The 21,751-nt window shown below is 39.6% G+C and overlaps 1 non-coding gene across 1 annotated transcript; it reads right to left on the bottom strand.

The window, feature by feature from the left end:
• Positions 1–5,043: 5,043 nt before the first annotated feature.
• Positions 5,044–5,146, bottom strand: LOC141417081 (U6 spliceosomal RNA). Its single transcript, XR_012441706.1, has one exon. It is a non-coding gene; the product is annotated as a U6 spliceosomal RNA (small nuclear RNA).
• Between the last annotated feature and the right edge of the window lie 16,605 nt (positions 5,147–21,751).

Genomic DNA, 21,751 nt, shown 5'->3' with positions numbered 1-21,751 from the left:
TGAAACAAGTATACAACCTCAGGCAAAGATTCTGTGTCACCCAAAATCACAAGTAAAACCCAGTTTCATGAGTTTAAACAGATTTCCCAGCCTGATGACTACAGTGATTCCTGAAAGGGAGCTCTAAAGTGCATCACGGCTTAGTGGTGATCACAGAAACCTAAGGATTTATCTCATGGAATTCAGCAAGCCCTTCTATCTTCCTCCTTATATACAAAAAAAAAGATCAGAGGAAAAATCTCACTGCAGACAATTTAAGATGGTAGGATTAAGTAACTGTAAATGCATAAATTCACTTAATGTTGCTTTACAAATCCCTGACATTCTTTAATTTTTTTCCATGTGTATATAGTTTGGTCTTCCTCCAGAATATCTGTTCACCTCAAACAAAAGCACTGTGGAGAAAACAGTTCCCTGCAACCAGAGTTACAACCTCAGAATGGAGACAACACTCAACATCATGCACATGTCGTCCATCTGTTTTCAATGACTGCGGTTTCACAGTGTCAACACTCCTCAGTTTATCCCAGCCATTGCTTTGCATAATTTACATTAGTTAAGGTGAATGGTACATATAGCTCAGAACATGGTGTATGTTTCTGACTATTCCATTCACTCATGAAAAGATTCTTATTCTACAGTTTGGGGCTGGTAAATTCTATGAAAATACGTGTATCCAGTTGGCTGATGAGGTTTTTGAGTTAAATTTCATCATTACTGTCTGTCTGCTGCTGTGATCTGTCATTTAGTGTTCAAAGAAAACTTTTGTTGGGATTGGGATTTGAAGATACAGTTCATGCTCCTTCATCATTTCCCTTATAAGCTATTGTACATACTGGCATTTGAATAGCACAACATGCCAGTGACATTTGCTCTATTAACAAATGCACAGAATTGGTAATAATAGAGGTCTAAGTAATCCTCCAACATTATGATGGAACACTAAATGGTAGGCGATAAGAAATTACATTTGCACACTGTATACAATGACATACATGTTTGTGAGGAAGTACATAAATGAATAAGTCAAATGGCAATTGTTTCAACAATGTCGGTGGAGGAGATTACAGTACCATAATTGGGGAGATGACAAGTGTGATGTGATAAAAGCAAACACTGGTGGCCTTGAAAGGAAATAGATGCCCACAACCAAACTTTCATCAATATTGAACACAATTTTAGTAAGTAAAACAAAAATTTGGCCAGGTGGGAATGGCTTCTCACCTTCTCATAGTAGAAGATACTAATACCATCTTTTCAGGAGGCAGAGAACAGCAGGATCAGCAGTTCAAGTCACTCCAAGGTGAATTATTCCTGAGCTCTGATCTGAAAAATACCCAACATAAAAACAGGGCTGACAGTGTGGCTCAAGTTGTACAGTGCCTGCATACCAAGCATGAGGCCCTGAGTTCAAACCACAGTATCACAAAAAATTGAATGAATGCTCATATAATTCCATTTGGGTATATTGAAAATACATGTATATGAGGATAGGATTAGGAGAGCAGTGGAACAGCACATGCCTGGTATACACATACCCTGCACTTCACGCATGACATCAAAATACTTCCTTTGCTTTCCATATGACCTCTGGCAATTCTTGAGAAACAGAGGCAGGAAGATCATGAGTTCAAGGACAATAGGACTACATAGTGAATCCCTATCTTAAATATACATGTACATGAGGCTGAGAATATAACTCAGTGACACAGTGCTTGCTTACCCTGACAAAGACCCTGAGTTCTATCCCATGACCAAAAATACACATGTAATCCATACTGTATGGTCTAGTAAGGATGAGCAGAGTCACAGCAGCACAGGCAAATGGACCTGTCAGGATTCTCAACTTCAGCACTAGTAACATTTGAGGCTGGGTATTTCCTTGTTGTTGGGGATGTTCTGAGCACTGCATGATGTTTAGCAATTTCCTTGGCATCCACCCACTGAATGTTACTAAATCTACTGCCTACTTCATGCCATGACATCAGAAGATCTCTCTCAGCACATCCTAATATTCCCTAAACACCAGAATCACCTCCAGGAGAAAAATCAGTGGGAGAGCAGCTGCAGTCAGCCATAGGCAGACCAAATTAGAAAGCACAGAGAATGGGCAAAGGGCCCAAGGAGCCTCCCAAGCTGGAGGACTCTTTTCTCATTAACGCTTCACCCCCACCCCAGGCCATGTGACTCTACACACTATGTCCTTGCATTTTTCTCTCCCATGCTCACTCTCCAGTTTTCTGCCTTCCAAGAAGCAGCCAAAGTGACAGTCTCTGCTACTTGATACTGTCTGATATGCCAAAAGATAGGAGGGATCAGACCAACTTTTGAACTTTAACTCCGTGACTTGTCTTCTTTGTGCTCCATGAATTCTACCCAAGCACACCCTGAAAGAGAAATGGTTCTCTCCACAGTCTGCAGTGGTCATCATGGACTTAGAGTCATTCAGGAATGTGGACTCCACTGCCTCCTCCTGTACACAACAAAAGCTGTCTGCCACTCACTTTCCCCAGGGAGACTTTAGCCACTGGTCATGACGAGATGCCCTCTTTCCAGGAAGAATGCCTTCAGTGCATGGGCTTCAAGGTAGGGGACAGGGAGTACAGAATGTGGAGGAAAGTCAGAAAGGTTCCCTGAATTAACACAATGTACTTTCAGAGTGAAAGATTGTGTATCTTGAGCAATATACACATTCCATGTCTTTACCACAAATTCCACAACCCTGGCTGTCTTCCATCAAATTCTACCCTATCACCCTGTCCTGGTCAGTAAGCCTGATAGTCTGACATGAGTGATATGCCTTTATATTGCAAATAATAAGTAAAAGCTACAAAACCTTCTTATCCAAGGTGGTATATTACAAGGACTCACTAATGAATTCCTGAAAGAGTGGGTCATATTCAACCCTAAAAAACTCTGCTTTCATGCATACATATCTATGATAATATATTTTTTAAATTATGTGCATTGAGAGATTAGAACCAACACACAATGATGAAATATAACTATTATACTAAAACACTTTAAAAGTTTATGAATGGAGTCCCTTTTTCTCAATATATATTAAACTGTATTCACCCTCCATTTTTTTTCATTGGTGCGGTTATGGTGCTTGATCTCAGGGCCTACACTTAGTCACCCCATCAGCCTTTTGTTGTGGTGGGTTTTTTCAAGATATGGTTTTGTGAACTATTTTCTTGGGCTGGATTCCACCTGTGATCCTCCTGATCTCTGCCTCTGGGGTAGCTAGTATTACAGGCATGAGTCACAAGTGCCCATCAACTAAAGATCAAATATAACTATTAGATGATAAAAAAAACTTATACTAATTAAAGATTGTGCATATGTTCTCCACCTCTTTCAATATATCATATTTTACTGTATTTACTCTTCTTCATCTTTGATAATAGAATGAAGAAGGGAAGAGGGCCAGAAAAGAAGCAGGCAAGTCTGTGTGCTGGTAATGTACCAGGGAGGAGGAGACGGCCTAGCAGGGAGATAAAACTTAAAGAATCTGAACATGAAGGTCACTTAGCACTGAGAAAATGCTAGCCAATGAGATAGTATGTAACCACATATAGATTAAACTTTGTTTCTTGCTTCTCTAACCTGCCTAGAATGGTGTATAAGGAAAGGCCCCATTGTTCTCAAGGCTCACCTTTGGATGTGATTCCACTGAGTCACTGCTGGCATGCTAATAAACATTGCTTCCTAAAAAAGCCTCAATGTCCCATTTCCCTGTTCTTCAGTATCCCACAACTGTACCATCAGGCAGCATTTAAGTGATGTAATGAAGTAAGGTAAATGATGGAGTTGATGCCACATTTTGTGACATTATCAGTATAGAACATTCAAAGTTTGGTACTTGGGAATTTTCCATTTACACTCAGACCAATGTAAAGTAAAATAGCAGAATGTAAACCTTTGGATAACAGGTGTTATAATTTCCAGGGAGAGGTAAAAGAAATGTATGCCTCTGAATTGTGATAGCACCAACAGTCTAAGGAAGGACTCCACCAAGGACAGTCTGAGGAGTGATTGTGTTTTTCAGGAGAACATATGCACAATCTTTAATTAGTATAAGTTTTTATCATGTAATAGTTATGTTTGATCTTTAGTTGATGGGCACTCGTGACTCAATGCCTGTAATCCTAGCTATTCCAGAGTCATACATTTGCTAGTCACATGATCTAACACTTAAGCCATGCCTTCTGACTCCAAAATCAATTATTCACATTTGTTATCACATATAAATGGCCAAAATGAAAATTTTCAACATTATACCAGGTCCTTACATTGCCAAAAAGGAAATGATGAATGAAAGCAACTATATTAGAGATGGGAGAGAGAACTCAAGCATTCCAAGATATCTGCATTGACCCTGAACCTGTGTAATGTTATTTGAAAGTGGATATCAGGCCTTTGATGTGCCTGCCTAGGAAGTGCTAGGCCTGAAATTAAATGTCAGAATCACCAATTGATGACAGTCAGGGACATTTAGTGAGATTCTGTCTCAAAGTCTTATGGATGTAGCTCACCACTAGGAAGTCTTTAGTGAGATTCTGTCTCAAAGTCTTATGGATGTAGCTCACCACTAGGAAGTCTTTAGTGAGATTCTGTCTCAAAGTCTTATGGATGTAGCTCACCACTAGGAAGTTTGACTAGCAATTACAAGGCCTTGGGCTAAATCCATAGCAACACACACACACGCACATGCACACGCACACATACACACACACACAGAGGAGACAAGTGAAGCATAGTGCATCAACATAAACTGCAAATATACATTACAAAGTGAAGGAAAAAATATTCAAATGAATAAAAGGGAGGCTATGCTCAAGTGGTACAGAGCCTCTGGTGCCTACTATTAAACCCAGCTGCAGTGGATCGTGAGGCAGGAGGACTGCCTAAGCCCATACATTGTACACTAGCAGCACTCTATTTCAAATGATAACAGGTTAATAAAAGAAAGTATAGGAATTAATGTGACATGACACTGTAAGTTATGTTTGAGTTTGGTGGGTATTGTCTTTTTTGATTTTTAATATGAAGTGCTTACAAATTTGCATGTCATCCTTGTGCAGTGCCATGTTAACCTTCTCGGCATCATTCCATTTTCACTCTAGGTGCTGCTTAAGTGAACATGATACTGTTTTAATCAGATCAGTTGATAAGGTTTTCTACTTTGATTTATATCTGTGTTGGATTCATGAGAGAATTTGAATACATTTTGATTTCTCCACTTTGCTTTAATTTCATGTAGCATTTAAGTATTTGTCTTTAACATGCTTCCTGACCAACAGCCAAAACAGGAAGAGATTTTGTCTGTCCCCTTCATTTCTGACCAGTTTCCCACCACATGGAACTCTGCCCTTGATTTCTCTTGAAGCCTTTCCACTACAGCTAGACCAGTACTCCATGCCAGCACTCACTGGATCAGCAACTGACCCTTGCTGGGAGATCCCAGAGATAGGACAATGTTGGGATCATCAGTGCTGAAGTTCCAGATGCAGGAGTTTATCAAAATGGCCTGTCACTGCTGCACCTTGACTGAATGCCTAGATAAAGTGAGAACTTTCCTATTGACGGAATGTTATGCAGGTGTTATGTACTCTGTACGGAGACTCTACTGAGAGCAGTGTTCTTTGTGGTTCCTGAGTCATTTTTTTCATTCATTTCAGCTCTGGACTGTGCTGCACACAGGCTGTCTTTATCTCACAGTGCATGTGCTCTCATATGCACTAGACATATTTGGATGTTTATATGTTTCTGTTTTCCATGACACTAGACTGCATGTTTTGTGAGGCTCTTGCTTTCTTTTACTTAGGTGTTCCCTCAGACATTATGCATTCCATGTGCTTCTGCTTTTTTCTCTCCCTCTTTCCTGATCTGGAATTTTATTTTTCTAGGGTGCTGTTCACTACTGAACCTTCAGTGCTTTCCCATCAATGCCAGGTTTGAATGAAAATGCCTCACCAGCTTTCTGGCTCTATGCCTCATAGGTGCTAATAATTCACTGCTGTCACTAGTCCAGTCTACCGTCTTCACAATGATGAATGATCTGTGTAGATACTCATCCCTTCCATCTTGCTGACATGTTCTGTATTTTGTGTGTTATTGATAGGATGTGGTTTCATTTGTTTTTCTTGATCATTGTGTCATGATTAGAAATTTTTTTATAGTTACAACAAAAATTAAATAAAATATATTATGGCTATTCAAACTTTAGTAAACAAAAGCTTAGCTATAGTTAAATATGAAGAGAAGTTATTTTTATTTTCTTCCTACTCCACATTCAATATTTTTCATGTCAAACTTTATATCTCTCTGTACTTTATACCCGTTAAGAAATATTATATGTTTATTTGTTTTTAATGATTGTTTCTCATATACTGAAGTTTAAAATTTTTTGGTAGTACTGGGGTTTGAACTGAGGACTTCACATTTGCTAGGCAGGCACCCTCCCACTTGAGCCAATCTGCTGGCCTTGAAGTTGAAAAATTTTCACACTCTGCCTAACACCATTTGAGTATTCTAAATATGACCAAATTTATGTTTACCCAATGGGATTAATACTCTCACTTTTTCATGCCATTTTAAGGTCACTTTGTTTAATTGTAAGAACTGTTGCCCTTTTGTTTAAGTCTGATATCGCAGTGATGAGCTTCTTCCTCTTTTGTGTGCAAGGCCTACTAGCAAATGAGAGAGAGCGTGATGTCACTCTTCAGGTAGTTGGAATGAGAGAGTTGGCTTCATGGCCTAGCCTTTCTGACTCCTTATTACACAATCTACCATTTTCAGCCAAGTAAGTTAAAATGTGACAACACAGGGGATGCAATTAGAAATGGGAGTTACATGCCAGCAGCATTCTACACAAGAATCAAGATGGACTAAAGCCAAACCTTTATCTACCTCAGATTGCTTTATCCAAGGCCAAAATAAAATGTTCTACACCACACAGACCATAAGTCTCTGGGCTGAGTTAAGAGCAGGTAAGGATGTAGCTTTGGGAGTTTGCCATCCTCTGGTCCCTCTCCTTCAATGACTGAAATGATCTCTCCTTTAGCTCCTTTGTATTTGCCAGCAGAATCTCTTACCTGGAGTCTGTTTAAGGTTCTGACCTAAAAAAACCTGCCAAAATCATGAGACTTTTTCTAGGACACTGCCTGAATCTGGCTTGGTCTTAAGCATGTTCTTCACAGATTTTAATTACAGAAACAATACATTGTGATTCCACTACCTTTATGCATGAAAAAAAATACTGTCCAGAAAATAACCCCAAAGCACTGTGAGTTTCAAACTCAGGGAAGAGAGGACCCCACAATGGTGTCCATGTCTGTCCTGCTCTCTGGTGTATGCTCTACAACTCCTCACTGTCCATGCCTCCTACATTGTTTTCAGTAGCTGGAGCCCAGCTGGAAAGGAGAGAAACTGCGCAGAAACAACCTAGTGGATCTTCTTTGCCCTCTGTCTGCAGGCTCAAATCTGACCTCAATGTAGACTCATTGGCCTCATCCCTCTGCTACGTACTGAAGGTTACTTATGGACATCACATCAGCATTCATAATTTAATACAGTCAAAAGTCCCAATCACAGTTTTGAATGAAGAATCAGCTGTCTCTGATGCATCCTTCATGTCTACCTACAGTAGGAAGGAAACTTTGCCAAATACTTCATATTGACTTAAGAAACTTGCAAATAATCATTCCTTTGAGAAGACAGACATGGCAGCATTGTATTGTCTTCAACTTAGCACATTCTTAGGTAAGACAATTAATCAAATAATCAAATATCCTCCTGCTTCTTTGGTTCCTTGACTTCAATGTTCATGACTGTCACCAGATGGTCTGTCACTGGATATTTATATGTCTTCTTTATCCATTTGAAACTCTTATTTTGCTCTCAATACTACTCCCATGAATGAGCCCAGTCATTTCTGTAGCTAATCCTAAACTGTGTATAATGTTTTTCCTTTGGAAAGATATTTCATTTTCCCCTGGCATAATCGCAGGTGTCTCTGTCATGCGTCCAGATTTAAATTCTTATTTTTGCTTTTTTTATTTGGATGGGGTAGGGTTTGAACTCAGGGCTTTGTGCTTGCATAGCAGGCACTCAATCTCTTGAGCCAAAACACCAATTTAAATTCTGCCTTTGACTCTGTCTTTGAGGACATATTGTGATATTTTGGATGAGATTGGTGACCCTATTTTTGCTTTTGCCATCTGTAAGCTCTCACCACTTCTTTAAGGATGACAGACACAGAATATTCTAAACAGATCATCAGGTTTGATAAATGCAGAAGATACAGCACAAGCCTGAGGAATCCATCCTTCGTTAATTACCAGCGGGTTTTAGTGCTGTCCTCATATAAAGTCAGAGTTGCATGGTCTTTCTGTTTGTGCATAATTGCTCAAAGCACAGTTTTGATTGATTTTATTGCCTAGCAATACCACCTCATAAAAGAAGTGCTTACCTGTTCAATTGATTTTCTTATTCAATGATAAAACTCTTAATATACTGGTAAGACAGGAATAAAAATCAGTGAGATTTTATTAGCATATATTAATTAGGCAAATTAATGGATCTCAGGGCTTTGCACTTGCTTGGCAGGTACTGTACTAGTTGAGTCTCACCTCTGGCCTGTCTATTTTGGCTATTATTTTGAGATCAGGTGTTCCCCCACCTTTTTATTTGACCTGTACTAACATGGACCAAATCCTCCTCATCTCAGCCTCCAAGAACCTCAGATTACAGGCAATGGCCATTTTTGCCTGGCTCAGTATGACATTTTCATAAATCTATATTGTGTAGGTTGATCACAAACACTCTTCTCACCCTCCAGCCTGTCCTCTTTCTTTCCTCAAACTTTTCTCACCACTTTCATGTCTTTTAAAATAGTCACAATATATCACATGAAACTCTTCGTACATAGAATTATTTACATATGTCTTTGTATATAGACACTTAAAATATAAAATATTACTACTAATAATAAATACACTGATAGGTATTAATGTAAACTTTATATTATAGATACGTGTAAAAAATACTTAAAGGTAGAGAAATTTTTATGTAAACACATTCTCCATATAAATAGGGAAGATAAATAAATGTTCTCATTTAAAAAATTTACAAGATAAATATCTTTGTATGATACTACATAAGGAAAAAATGGGCAGTAGAAAGTCCTTCCCCTGGTGCATCTCATTGGCCCTCAATCTTGATATTCATGAAAATACTAACTTTGCTAGGGATCTGTGGATCATGCCTATAATCCTAATTACTTGGAAAAATTAAATTAAGAAAATTGTATTGAAGTGTAGCCTGGGCAAAGAAGTGACCCCCATCTTCAAAATAATCAGATCAAAATGGATGGACCACCTGGTTTAGAAGCACAAAGCCATGAGTTCAAACCTAATTCCACAATCCAAAACAAGGCAAAACTAAAATATGTACTTAACTTTGTACCTTTCTCTGACTGGCGTGTTTTACTATTAGCAAAAGAAACTGGTCTAACACAAGCAGTTTCTACTATCAGTTCTGTCCAGAACCTTTTAAGGAAAAGAGTTTGTGCTTGGAAAAAACATGCCTCGGTAGACATTCACTAGGAAGGGCCTTTCTAATGAACTGAGCAATGGGTATATACCTAGGGAAAGGGCTAGAGAGGGACATACAGGAAAAGGAAGAAAATGATAACTCCACATAAGGAATGGATTTTAGAATGTATTTCCAGAACCAAGAAAATGGAAGGAAGGGTAGCTACACCTGATGGACTTGGAGGCTCTTTTTATTTAGAAAATAGAAAAGCAAAGGGAGAAGGTCCTACTGCTGATAATTTTGAGATCTTCAGGGAAAGAGGTAAGAACCCAGAGGCTGGTGAAGAACTCGTGGAATGAAAGAGGTGTTGAAAATTACTTCCAAATTGATCTTATCATGATTGAAATGGCAGATTCCAGGTTCTGAGAGAATAGGAAACAGTATATTACTCAGCTTTCACCCTGCAACAAATTTGTGAGGTTGAAATTATTAGGATTAATGTTGTTTTTTGTTTCCTAGTTATTGAGGTCCCATCCATGGTGAAATGGCTCTGCTGGATTTGGACATGGGGCCTGGAAGCACATAGGATGAGGAGCAAAACCATAAACACCACAGCAGGGAGCAGAAGAGCAGAAGTAGAGTAGGGTCCTTTGAACTCCCTTGATGGCTTGTCTCCAAAGACCTGAAGACTTATACTTGGCCCCAACTAGTTCAGGTTTGAATATCTTCCAATAATTCCAAGCAAGGTTCAAATCCCTCACTCATTTGCCTTTGGATGACATTGGTTCAAACAACTCCAGATAGGAAGGAATAGGGAGTGGTTTGTCAATAAGTAGGAAGTTACAGCAACAATAAGGAGTCATACTTTCTGTACATGCAGATGTGTTTGACAATCTATTCATTCCAAGATTGGACCTTTATCCAGGCATGCAGAGAAGTGGTGGGGTCAGACTGTCATTTCTAAAAGTCTATGAAAGTAAGCTTAGAGAAAAACTTATGGAAGCAGGTGCATGAATGAGTTTATGAATATGTCAGTTTCTTTTTATCAGAATGTTAAAGTATCTCCGTGTGGTTTTTCCCTCTGTTTAAGGTCAACATTGAAGAAGGGGGCATTTTTACCATGTGAGGAAGAGGGGACAGCAGGCATGCTGAGGCCCCAGATTTAAATCCTTAGTTGTCCCTTTTGCAGCACCTGCAAAATTGTTCTGGGGGGCACCAATTCAGCATTTAGTCTGATCTTCAAGCATGGGAATATGCTGTACATTCTGAATGTGGGTCTTCATTGTAACTTGGAGTCAGTCTGCTTGTCTGAACTGTTCCAAGGGTTTTTATTCTTTTTATTGGGTATTTTGGGATTGCTTTTCAATCTTCATTCTTACATCTTTTGTACAGATCTGGTGAGAAAGCTACATGTTCTCCATGTACTTATTTACTGTAGCCCCTTGTTTATATGTTCTTACTTTCTTGGGTAATAAACTTTAGGTTGAGATATCAGGTAAAAGAAATCCTTGTCCATGAAGAGAATTGCATGATCCCAATTCCTGAAATGTGACATCAGTATTTTCCTCCTGGCCCAGCAAGTCCTCATGTGGCCTCTCCTAGAACCACAACCTTTCTGAGATCACAGGATGTCCCCATGGGAAAATGAGTGTGAAATTCTCACAGCATATTCCTGGCTCCATTTCTCAGTTGAAAAAGAAGGGTCCATTCTGAAAAGCAGGTTCCACTTAACTACAGTGAGTCCCCAAGCTGGACAGGGTAGGCACCAGGGAGGAGGCCTGAACTCCTAAGGACTTTTGCTGGATTCAATCATTTGGGTTTTTCACTTTACCTGGTAGGGGATCACTTCTTCTGTTACTCAGATCTCAAGGGGTGGGTTCTGGATCCCTAGCCAGTGAGAAGTGCTTGAGAACTGGGTAATCACAAGCTGGTAAGGAGGACCCTCTGTCATTTTCTGGATCACATTGTGCTGCTGAGAGCAATTCTACATAATTCAGTCTCTCTCCTACTATGACCTGCATGTGGTGCGATTGTAGTGAGCAGAACTTAAGTCATCACAGAAACTTAAGTCACCTCAGAAGCCTGAAATGTTGAGTTTGTAGCTGACATCCCAGACCCTAGGGAGGAAGAGGAAGTTAGAAATGGCTTGAAAAGATTGGTACAGATTTGGGCCTCCCTAGTGCAGTGCTGCAGTTTGTAGCCTGAGTCGCCACTTGTGCAGCTTTGCAGCTGTTCTTCTCCCCCGGGGAAGGACTGGTCAGATTGGCAGACTATTCTCTATGAACAGCGACATGGTCCAGGCCCACAGTCCTGTTAAGACTCCTTGGCTCCTGAGCTCCAGGTTTTCCCAGCCTTCAGTGGGTGGGAGGTTGTTGCTTCCTCCATTATCCTTGGGCAATTGGTGATTACCCTGAATTTGCTAAGTGTTTACAAGCCAGTCTGAGACCAGGCCCAAGTCCCCAGCCCAGTTCTTCTTAGGGCTGTCATAAATTCCCAAACTGAAGCTGTCTTCACACTGCACAACTCACTGGAAGAGCTGTGCATGTGCATGTGGGCTTCATGGCAAAGGGGAGTGTTGGGAAGGTATTGAAGGGTTGAGTTTTTGCAATCTCTGTCAAAATTGGAGTTATCTGGATAGTATGTTCAAAAATTAATTTCAGATAGGGGCAGGAACTGATCATATTGAAGTCGATGTTTCAGGACAGCACCAACTCAGAGGTCTGCATTGTCTGTTGTAAGGGTGAGGTAGAGCAGGGCTGTGCTTCCTAGGGAGGAGCATACTGTAGTGGACAACTATGGGAGAGGAAGGACAATGGAGGGGCACCATTAACTCCTGACCAGAGATCCTTATCCCTGAGCTGAGACTGTCTTTCAGCTGACCATAAAGAAGGGGTTGTTGTGGTGCCTCAGGTTGAGAGTGGTTCATAGACTTCAGGGGAGTAAGAAAGAGACAAAATTCAGGACAGTTTGCTTATTGAATGTTTTTTTTTTCTGACCAATTTAGTTAATATTTTTGAAGCAGAAAGTTGGACTATCAAAAGTGTGAACCTTATCTTGTTTTAGGTTTTCTGAGGAAAGACATCTAAGTGTAATGGGAACACAAAGAATGGTATTCTTTAATCACAAGTGATTTCTAGGATTACTTTGCTTTGGTAATATTTCAGCTGTTTGCATTTTCTTTTCTGTGGTACTATGGTTTAAACTCAGTGTCTCACACTTGCTAGGCAGGCCCTGTACCTCTTGAGCCTCTGCACCAGGAAGTTGTTTGCATTTTCATTAAGGGAGTTGGTCTTGTCAGAATGTACCTTGTGACAATGAGAAAGCCTGTGAATACAGTGGAAAAACAAGACAAATTTGGTTCTGTCTGCTAGAACACAGTTTTCATCACCTCGAGGTTTTATTTGGGTGTATGGAATTGGTATGATAGCTTCAGCTTCTCTTGTACTTAATAATTGTGCTCACTTGTTGGTATGTTCTTACTTTTTCTTTTTTTTTTTTTTAACATTACTGGGCTTGAACTCATAGCATACTCCTTGAGTCACTCTGCCAGCCCTTTTTGTGAAGGGAATTTTTTATGATAGGGTCTCACAAAACATTTGCCCTGGCTAGCTTCAAACCATTATCCTCCTGATCTCTGCCTCCTGAGTAGCTAGGATTATAGGTGTGAGCCACTGGTGCCAAGCTTCTTCTTACTTTCTTGGGTGATAATGGGTAGACTGAGGGACAGGTGTGAGAAATCCTTGTCCATAAAGACAAAATGCCTGACACCAACATAGAGTGACAACACCTGACCTTTTTTCCTATTCTAATGGATCTTACCTGCCCTATCCTAGAAATTGCTGCTTTCTCATGTCTCTCAGGAGTGGGTTGGGAGACCTGATTGGGGGTAATGGGAATGAGAAAAGACAAAGACACAAATAGAGAAAAGCAGGCACCAGATGGACTACACGCTCCTGATGGGAAAACATGAGTGCCAAACTATTCCAGCACATGTCTTTTATGTGTAAGTACAAGGAAGTGAAAGCAGGCAAATCTTCAAGGTATGTCAGCAGTAAAGGTTATCTTCAGGACATGAGAGCAAGGGATGTCAGGAGGTCTCATGAGGACGTCATGGGTTGTTTTTTCATCTTCTTTCACCAGGGAACAAGTATGAGGAAGTGGTTAGCTATTTTCTCAGGCTGCAGGTCAGTATAGAGCTCTGGAACTTTTGTAAGAGTGCTAATGCAAATTCTTCATTTTCCATGCAGGGGTCAAGGACTGTGTCAACTAGGCCCCTCTGCCTGACCTTTAGCTTCCAACACTGCTTCTGTGAAATCAGGGGCTATATCCTTCGATGGTGAGTGTGGAATACTCTGAGCAGACTCCTGGCCCCATTTCCATGAGAAAGAAATAGAGTTCCTTTAGAAAAGCCAAGTGCAGGTTCTGCTTAAATACAACGCATCCCCACACTGGGGAACATAAGGTCCAGGGAGGAGGCCTGGTTCCCTAAGGGCTGTGCTGGAATCACTTATTGGTCCCGGCACTCTACCATGTGGGATATCACTTCTCCTGTCACACGGATCTAACATGACAGGGCCTAGGTTCAATAGCCAATGAAAAATGCTGGAGGGAAAGAACTGTCTAGATTGTCCAACCAGAATCTGGTGGGAGGAGGCACCACCGTCTGATCTTTGGAAGACGACTTTCTGGTTCCAATCATTTCCTGAATGATGCTCTCTTTGGCTTGTGTCTAGATAGCATTTTCCAAAAATGAAATGCAGACTGAGGCAAAACATAAAATTAGGATCTCAGGGGCAGGACAACCCCACTAACACTTTTGCTTGGCTTGTATTGAAGATATTTATCCTCATTGTTTTTCTTTTGCCACTCTAAGATATTAACATTGCACATTCATTTTGTATGTTCCTTGGGTAGTGACTTTCAAAATGCTCTTGTTTTTGTGTTACTTTCAGACTGAGACTTCATCCATGGCTCTTGAACTGGAGATGTATTCTGGGATTACATTGAACATATGCTAGTCCTACCTTGGTTTTGCAAATGGTGGGAAGACAGGCATGTGACACCATGATTTCAAAAGTATTCAGATTTTATCTTTCCTATGTCTCATGCAATTGGATCAAGACACTGGAGAATACAATGTGTGTTTTCAAGGAGAAACAAGGTTCCAGATTTTGTGATTTTAGCTACCACTGTATGATGTGTCTTCTGTCATGAATCAATTTTCTCTTACTTTAAAGCCAAGGGAAGACTGGTTCCCTTTCCTTTGAGGCCTATTTGCTAATCTCTTTCTTGTAGTACAGTGTCCTTGATAATGTAGGTAAACATTGCTTATTAACTTTAAACAATAGGACACTTCGTGTTCTTTCCCTTGTTCTCTCTTTCCCATTTTTCTTCATTATTATTCTTTCTTTTCTGACAGTGGTTCTTGCTATGTAGAAGACCTTTATTGATGTATTTACTTACTTATTTGTTACTCAGCGTCTTGTGATTGCTAAGGCAAGCAGTACACCACTTGAGCCATTACAAAAGGTATCCTTTATTAATTATATTATCGCATTTTCTATTTCCCTTTTTAATACCAAGTACTTTTAAAATGTATTGTTAGTAATTTCCAGAACATGTAAAATTCTTTTCCAAGTAAGTTCAATGCATTTCAAATAAAGATGTGCTGCTTCATGGACAGGGCAGGCATATTGGTATGTTCCCCACTATTGTTCTTCAACTCATCTATAACTGTTCTTGCTAATTGTTCATATTATAAGGCATGATTTCCTAGTCCATGATGCACTTTCAATTTCTTTAAGCAAAGGGTTTTTTGAATACCAGTAGTGAGGAAGAATGTAAAGATTTTTTGTTCATTTCTTAATTTCCTAACAATGTTTTTCTTTATGTGATCTGTGTTCTAAGATTATATGTCTTTGTTTCTCTCTAGAGAACTTTCAACAATTTACAAGGTTCAGATGCTGGTGACACATTTTATGAATCTTAACATGTTTTCTTTCTCTTCTGGCTGCATGATTTTCAATCATTTTCATGTCAACTCTTTGCTCTTCTTATAGTAGTCCATTGTTGAGCACCTATAACAATGGTTTACTGAATGTGTTGTGTAGCTAGGATGACAGGAGTGAGTCACTCACACCCAGATTTGGGATCATTATGTTTTCCAATTATTTTAAATGTTAGCTATTTACTATACCTACCACAGTTTGTAACTAGCTTTTATTCACTGGTCAGTTGCATTGTGGGAATTAGAGAATTGCATATTTCCAAGAACATGTTGTGACTTGTTGAAACTGATTTATTTGTAAGGACATGTACCACATTACCCTGGGTTCATTGTGAACCCATGTTCACGAGATTAAGAAAAGATATTTTTTTCTGAGTTGTCAGAAATGAATATAATTTAGCTTTATATTTGTCTTCATCTGTAAGAAACCATGTGAAGATTCCAAATGATGTTTTTGTACAAAGATTGATGATCAGTTCCCTCAAGAAACAAAATTTTGATCTGAGGTATTTCATATAATCTGTCACACGAACTTTGTGTATAACACAAAGGGAGGGTATTTTGGGTTCTTATCCTATAGGATTCCTCTGATGAACATTGGAATAGTGAACAAATAATTATAGCTATCATAGGATTAAACTGTATGTTTGCAATAGGATAGTGTTCTCATGAATTGCTTCTGGTCACTCCTCTTTTTAAACTTAAATTGTTGATGTTCATCCCAGTAGCAATACTCAAATATCAGTACACATGGATCATTTTCCTATGTATTTATTATATTATTCAGACTTCGGACATCTGATGATATCCTTATGTGAGGTATGTACAAGGAATTACTTAAAGAAGTAGAATTTTTGTATTTTATACTGTCTCATTGTTCATCCTGGTAAATCTTGATTTCACATAATCATGGAAGTTCAAAAAGTACTTAGGAACAGTACCAAGTTCTCTTAGCTTCTGTGTGAATACTAAATATTTCAATTCAAGTGTGATTATAATGCTATCAAAATATATGTTTATTTCAGGATATTTCAATTTTAATTTAAAAGACAATTTTGGAGTGTTTGACAAAATATGGCAAATACTTTGACTGAAATAATTTCTGACTTCATGAAACAAAAGTGGAGAATAATGAGGTATGATATTTGGCAGAAAAAACATCTAAAGAGAGATTGGGTGATACATGGCTTCTCCTGTCATTTTATATAGTAAATATAATCAAATAGGGAAGAATAGGTATAATGAAAAGGAAGCAGAAATTAAATACATAGAAAACACTCATTCCTTCCTTGGGTGGAATCAATGTTTATGATTTGGAAATAATACAAAGTATTTACCACATGAGGTGACTTAAAATTTGGGTTCATGTCTGACAGAGTAGCTGCAGTTGTAAAGTGCCTGCCTAGCATGCCTGAGGCCCTGAATTCAAATACTAGTATCTATCCAAAATTTGGTGGAAGATACAATGAATTTCTACTCATCAGGGACTAGAGGAATGACTATGAAGACAGTGTGACATTAAGAGCTGAGTATCCCATTACAGATCAATGTCCTATGGGGGGAAGTACACCCATAGTATGTTGAGGTTAACTCACCAAGGCTAAGCATTGGTTCACATCCTATTAGTTCTCTAAGTCTACAAAGTGGAAGAGCTGGGAAGTAAGGCATTCTCCCACATCTACTACAAAAACTATCATATGGAATCCCTTGGCCCAGGCAGAAACCTACTGCAGAGGCAGAGCCATCACAGATGGACCTTGGGCAAAGCTCAGGGGATATGCTGGGATGGGGGTTGCTGTAAGTGTCTTTTTCATGACAATGGCTAAGGGGGGGTCCACGGAAATGCAACCACCATTTAGGGACCTAGAACTGTGTATCTACCATGGGCATGTGACATCTCAAGCATGTAAGTTAAGTGCATGAGGTATGAAGCACAAACGTCAGCCAGAAAATCTTTTAGGCAAGGCTACATGGATTTGTGGGCACAAACCTTGCCTCAGTGTGTCCAGGAAGTAGTGTTGGATCAACAATTGTTGCAGTAGGGATCCCAGTCCACTGAATCCTACCAAGAGTAAATCCATTTTTCAGAAAGCCAATATGAGGCTCTTCTGTGTAATGTGGATATATGCCAAACTGAAAAAAACAGAAAACATCCTGGGCTGAGGATGAGGTTCAAGAGGAAGAGTGCCTGCCAAGCCAGTGGGAAGCTCAGAGTTCAAAGACATTCCTGCCAAACAAATAAATTAGTTAAAGCCAATCTTTCCACAGCATGAAAATATTTTCTAAGACCAGTAGCACCCACAAATAATGACAATGATTGGGTGCACATAGCAGATACTTCTGTTAGAAACTAGTTTTATCTACACCTGATTTATCTGAGTCTGTAAAAATTTATTTGGCCACAGGAAGGCAGCATAAAATCAGGGTTGCATTAATTTTATGTTAATTATGCTGTAAACTTAGAGACATGTAACATTAGTGATGTGACTTATAGGTCACTACCTATAAGTTTTTCACTGGTTTCTATGTAACCCCCAATAAACAAAATTACTCATCAGTCTGGACTTGGTGCAGTCCTTCTTTAGACTGTTGGCACCACAACAATTCATAGGCATACATCACTTGTTACTTTTCCTAGAAATTCATATAAAATCCATCAAAGGTTTCCATTCTTCTGTTACAGTTTACCATTGGTCTGGAAGCATTAAATGGAAAATGACTGAAATGAACATTCAGAACACTGAAATGATGAATGCTCTATTGTGAGTAATGTCACAACATGTAGCATCCACCCCATCATTTAGTCACTTCATGTCATCACCTGACTACTGAATGATGTCACATTATCAAAGATGAAGGGTGAGCCCAACATAAGATGATACAGCGAGAGGCTTTTGCATTAGTTGTTGCCTCCAGTTTCTCAATGTGCATAAATTTTAAAATATTATATATATGCATATATATGCATAATATCTAACAGTGTATATCCAGAGTTCAATGTGATCCACTGTTTGAGGAATCAACTGGGGTGCATTGGAACAAAACACCCACAGATAAATGGCTTTACATTTATTGGATTGTAGAAAGGTACATCACTCATGCAGACTGTCTAGTTTAGTAACCAGGACAGGATAATAAGGTAGAACTTGAGGAAGGAGACAAGCATGGCTGTGGAGTTTTCCCAGAAGACACTGAGAATGTATGTTGCCCAAGAGAAACCATTTTCCATGCCCAAAGCAAATTGTACTGATTCAAGGATACCTTCTGATTTATCTCCCAGATTCTACTCTCCCTCTTCCCCTACCTTGAACACCAAAGGCTAAAGGAGCTGTACCTGTCTCCCTTGAAGCAAGCGCTCCTCACCCTGAGAAATGGCTGAAGTTTCTCTGGGGAAAGAGAATGGCAGGGAGCCCATGCTATGTACTGGATGAGAGAGTGGAGGCTGCATTTCTGAATGACCCTGTCTCTCATGACCTCTGCAGACACTGGGGACAACCATTTCTGCTCCACTCTTGCATGCAAAGAGTATCATGGGGATACCCCATGGGGAAGAGCACAGTAGAGACAAATCACAGAGCTTAAGTTCAAGGTGCCCCCTTGGTCTGATCCCTCCACCTTCTTGCAGCTAACATTGGACAGTATCAGCTAGCAGACATTGTGCCTCCTCTGGCCTTTTCCTGGAAAGCAGCCAAAGTGGGGAGCAGTCATGAGGAACAGGAATGGGAATAATTTGTGTAGTGTCACTCAGCCTGGGGTTTTGGTGGAGCACTGATAAGAGAGTCCTCCAGCTTGGAAGTCTCCATGGGCCTTTTGCCCATTCACTGTGCCTTCTAGTTTGTTCTGCCTATGTCTCACTGCAACATTTCTTCAGGGATTTTCTCTCAGTGCTGATTCTGGTCTCGAGGGATCATGCTGGTTTGTGTGGAGACATTTCCTGTTGTCATGATATGATTCAGGAGCAAGAATTAGTGGCATCCAGTGGGTGGATGCCAAGGGTACTGCTAAACATCATGCAGTGCACAGAACATCCCCACAGCAAGGAAATACCCAGCTCCAAATGTCACTAGTGCTGAGGGTGAGAACCCTTGTTGCTTCTTGCCTGTCTTCTGTGTCACTGCTTATTCTTACTAGACCACACAGTGTGGTTTCCTGTAATATTCTAGTCCTGGAATAAACCATGGTCATTTGCAGAATGCTTGCTATGCAAATGCTCTACCACTGGAGTCACTGACCAGCCCTTTCTTCTTTTGGATATTTTTGAGAAGTAACCATGATCCTCCTGAAATCCACAGATTTCAGAATGTCTGTGCTGGAAACTGACACAAAGACTGAAAACCTTAAATTGTACTACCCACCCACATGAAATCTCAAGAATACAAACCTTTTGCCCCGTGAGGAAGAGTATAAAAGTGTCTCTCTTAAAGTAGATGTAGGAAATAGGTTTTGTAGATATCCTTTTGTTTAAATTCATTATATTGCTTTTTGGAACTGGAATAAAGAAACAAGTTTTCTGACCAGTACACATTATATTTGTGCCGGTTCAGGGAGGGATGGGAGAAAAAGTACAAAGGGCTTTATACCAATGTGTGTTTGCTGAATCAACATTGATTGTCTCTTATGTATAAGTATTTTATTTTTCTCTGCATACAGTGTATATAAAGACAGATGAGTCTTCATATACAACATCTAGTCTAAATTCTAGATGCTAATGAGGTGGTGAGTAATGACAAAAGTAGAGTTAGTACACTTTGTGATAAAATTCATAAGAAAATCAATGTTAAAACCACTTGGGTGGTGAAATTATTAAAACCCCTGGAAACATTACAGATGCATAAAGCTGACCACAAGTTTGATAGAGATGGGAAGTGTTCTAGAAAAGATTGGTCCTCTCAAATTATAGTTTTTGTTAGGATTGTGCAGTTTATTCAATGCTACTCTGTGTATAGTGTGAAATTTAAGTCCTTTGGGGGGAATATCTAGTTTTTCTCAATGTTTAAAATTACATAATGTAAAGAGAGGGCTAACTTAATGCCTTTGAATTTTTGTGACTTCATAGGCATGCTTGCATTTGGGGAATGAAATTGTTAAACTTAACGTCTTGGAGAGTATGCTGACTGTTCACTAGGTGGAGGCAAGGGTGGGGTGGGAGTAAGGAATATTCAGACTATGCTCTGTGCCTGTTAGGTTGATTCAGGTTGCCTAGCATTTCATCTACATGCATTTCATTAATATTACTGGGTATTAAAGAATAAGTACTAATGCCCAAATTATGTTAGAAGTAGTTTATAATCCCTATATAAATCCTTTTTGTTAGGTTTTAGGAAGAGTGATCTTTATTAATCCACTTCTTGGAGCTAGTGTATTCCTTAACTAATCATGGAAGGCGTGATATTTCCACATGTGGTATTTCCACATCTAGAAGATAGATCTTAATTATAGCCAAAAGTCTATATGCATATTTTTGGTAAAGTACTTGTGTTTGTTGTGACAAAGTTCATTGTTACAACAACAGCTAATCATTACAGATGTCCTGAGGTGACTGTGCACAGTCAAAAGTAGAGCTAGTGAATTACCCAACTTGTAAAAAGATCATAATCAACAGAAAACATTCATCTTGGAATTGGAATTGTTACCAACTTTGGGAAATGTGTGTAGTACCTGTTCATGAGGATGGAAGCTGAGGGGCAGAAGGCAGCCTACAGGGAGAGTTATGTGCTCAGGTTTAATTTGATTTGAGCCATTGATGTGTATCTGTCTGTACTATAGAGATACATTAATTCAGAGGGAATATGCTTCCTGCTGCCTTTAATTCCCATTTCTCCCTTCTGGTTGACTGTGCTCTGTCTATCAGGAGCTCAACACCCCTTTTGCCTTGGAGGTTTCTTGCACTCTGATTCTTTTTTGCTTTGTCCATCTCTGCCCATGCTCTTGAGGCACCTCTTGGTAGCCTGTGGGTCAGTATAAAGTGCTGACCTGGATTAAATTCAAGAATCTAATTCTGCCTTAAACAGTATACTTCACTTTCCCTGGGTGTCATCCAACACCTCTCCTGCGTGTCACCCAATGCGTTTCTCCTGCACGCATGTCTCCTGCATGTCACCCAACACGTCTTCTGCATTCATGTCTCCTGCGGGTCACCTGGGTTGTCTCATTCACACATCACACAGTCTCCAGTATCCTGATCACCAAGACATGACTTGGTCA

The sequence above is a fragment of the Castor canadensis genome, chromosome 14 (assembly GCF_047511655.1).
Source record: "Castor canadensis chromosome 14, mCasCan1.hap1v2, whole genome shotgun sequence".
Lineage (NCBI taxonomy): Eukaryota > Metazoa > Chordata > Mammalia > Rodentia > Castoridae > Castor > Castor canadensis.
The sequence above is the reverse complement of the archived record's forward strand: the minus strand, read 5'-3'. Positions and strand labels throughout refer to the sequence as shown.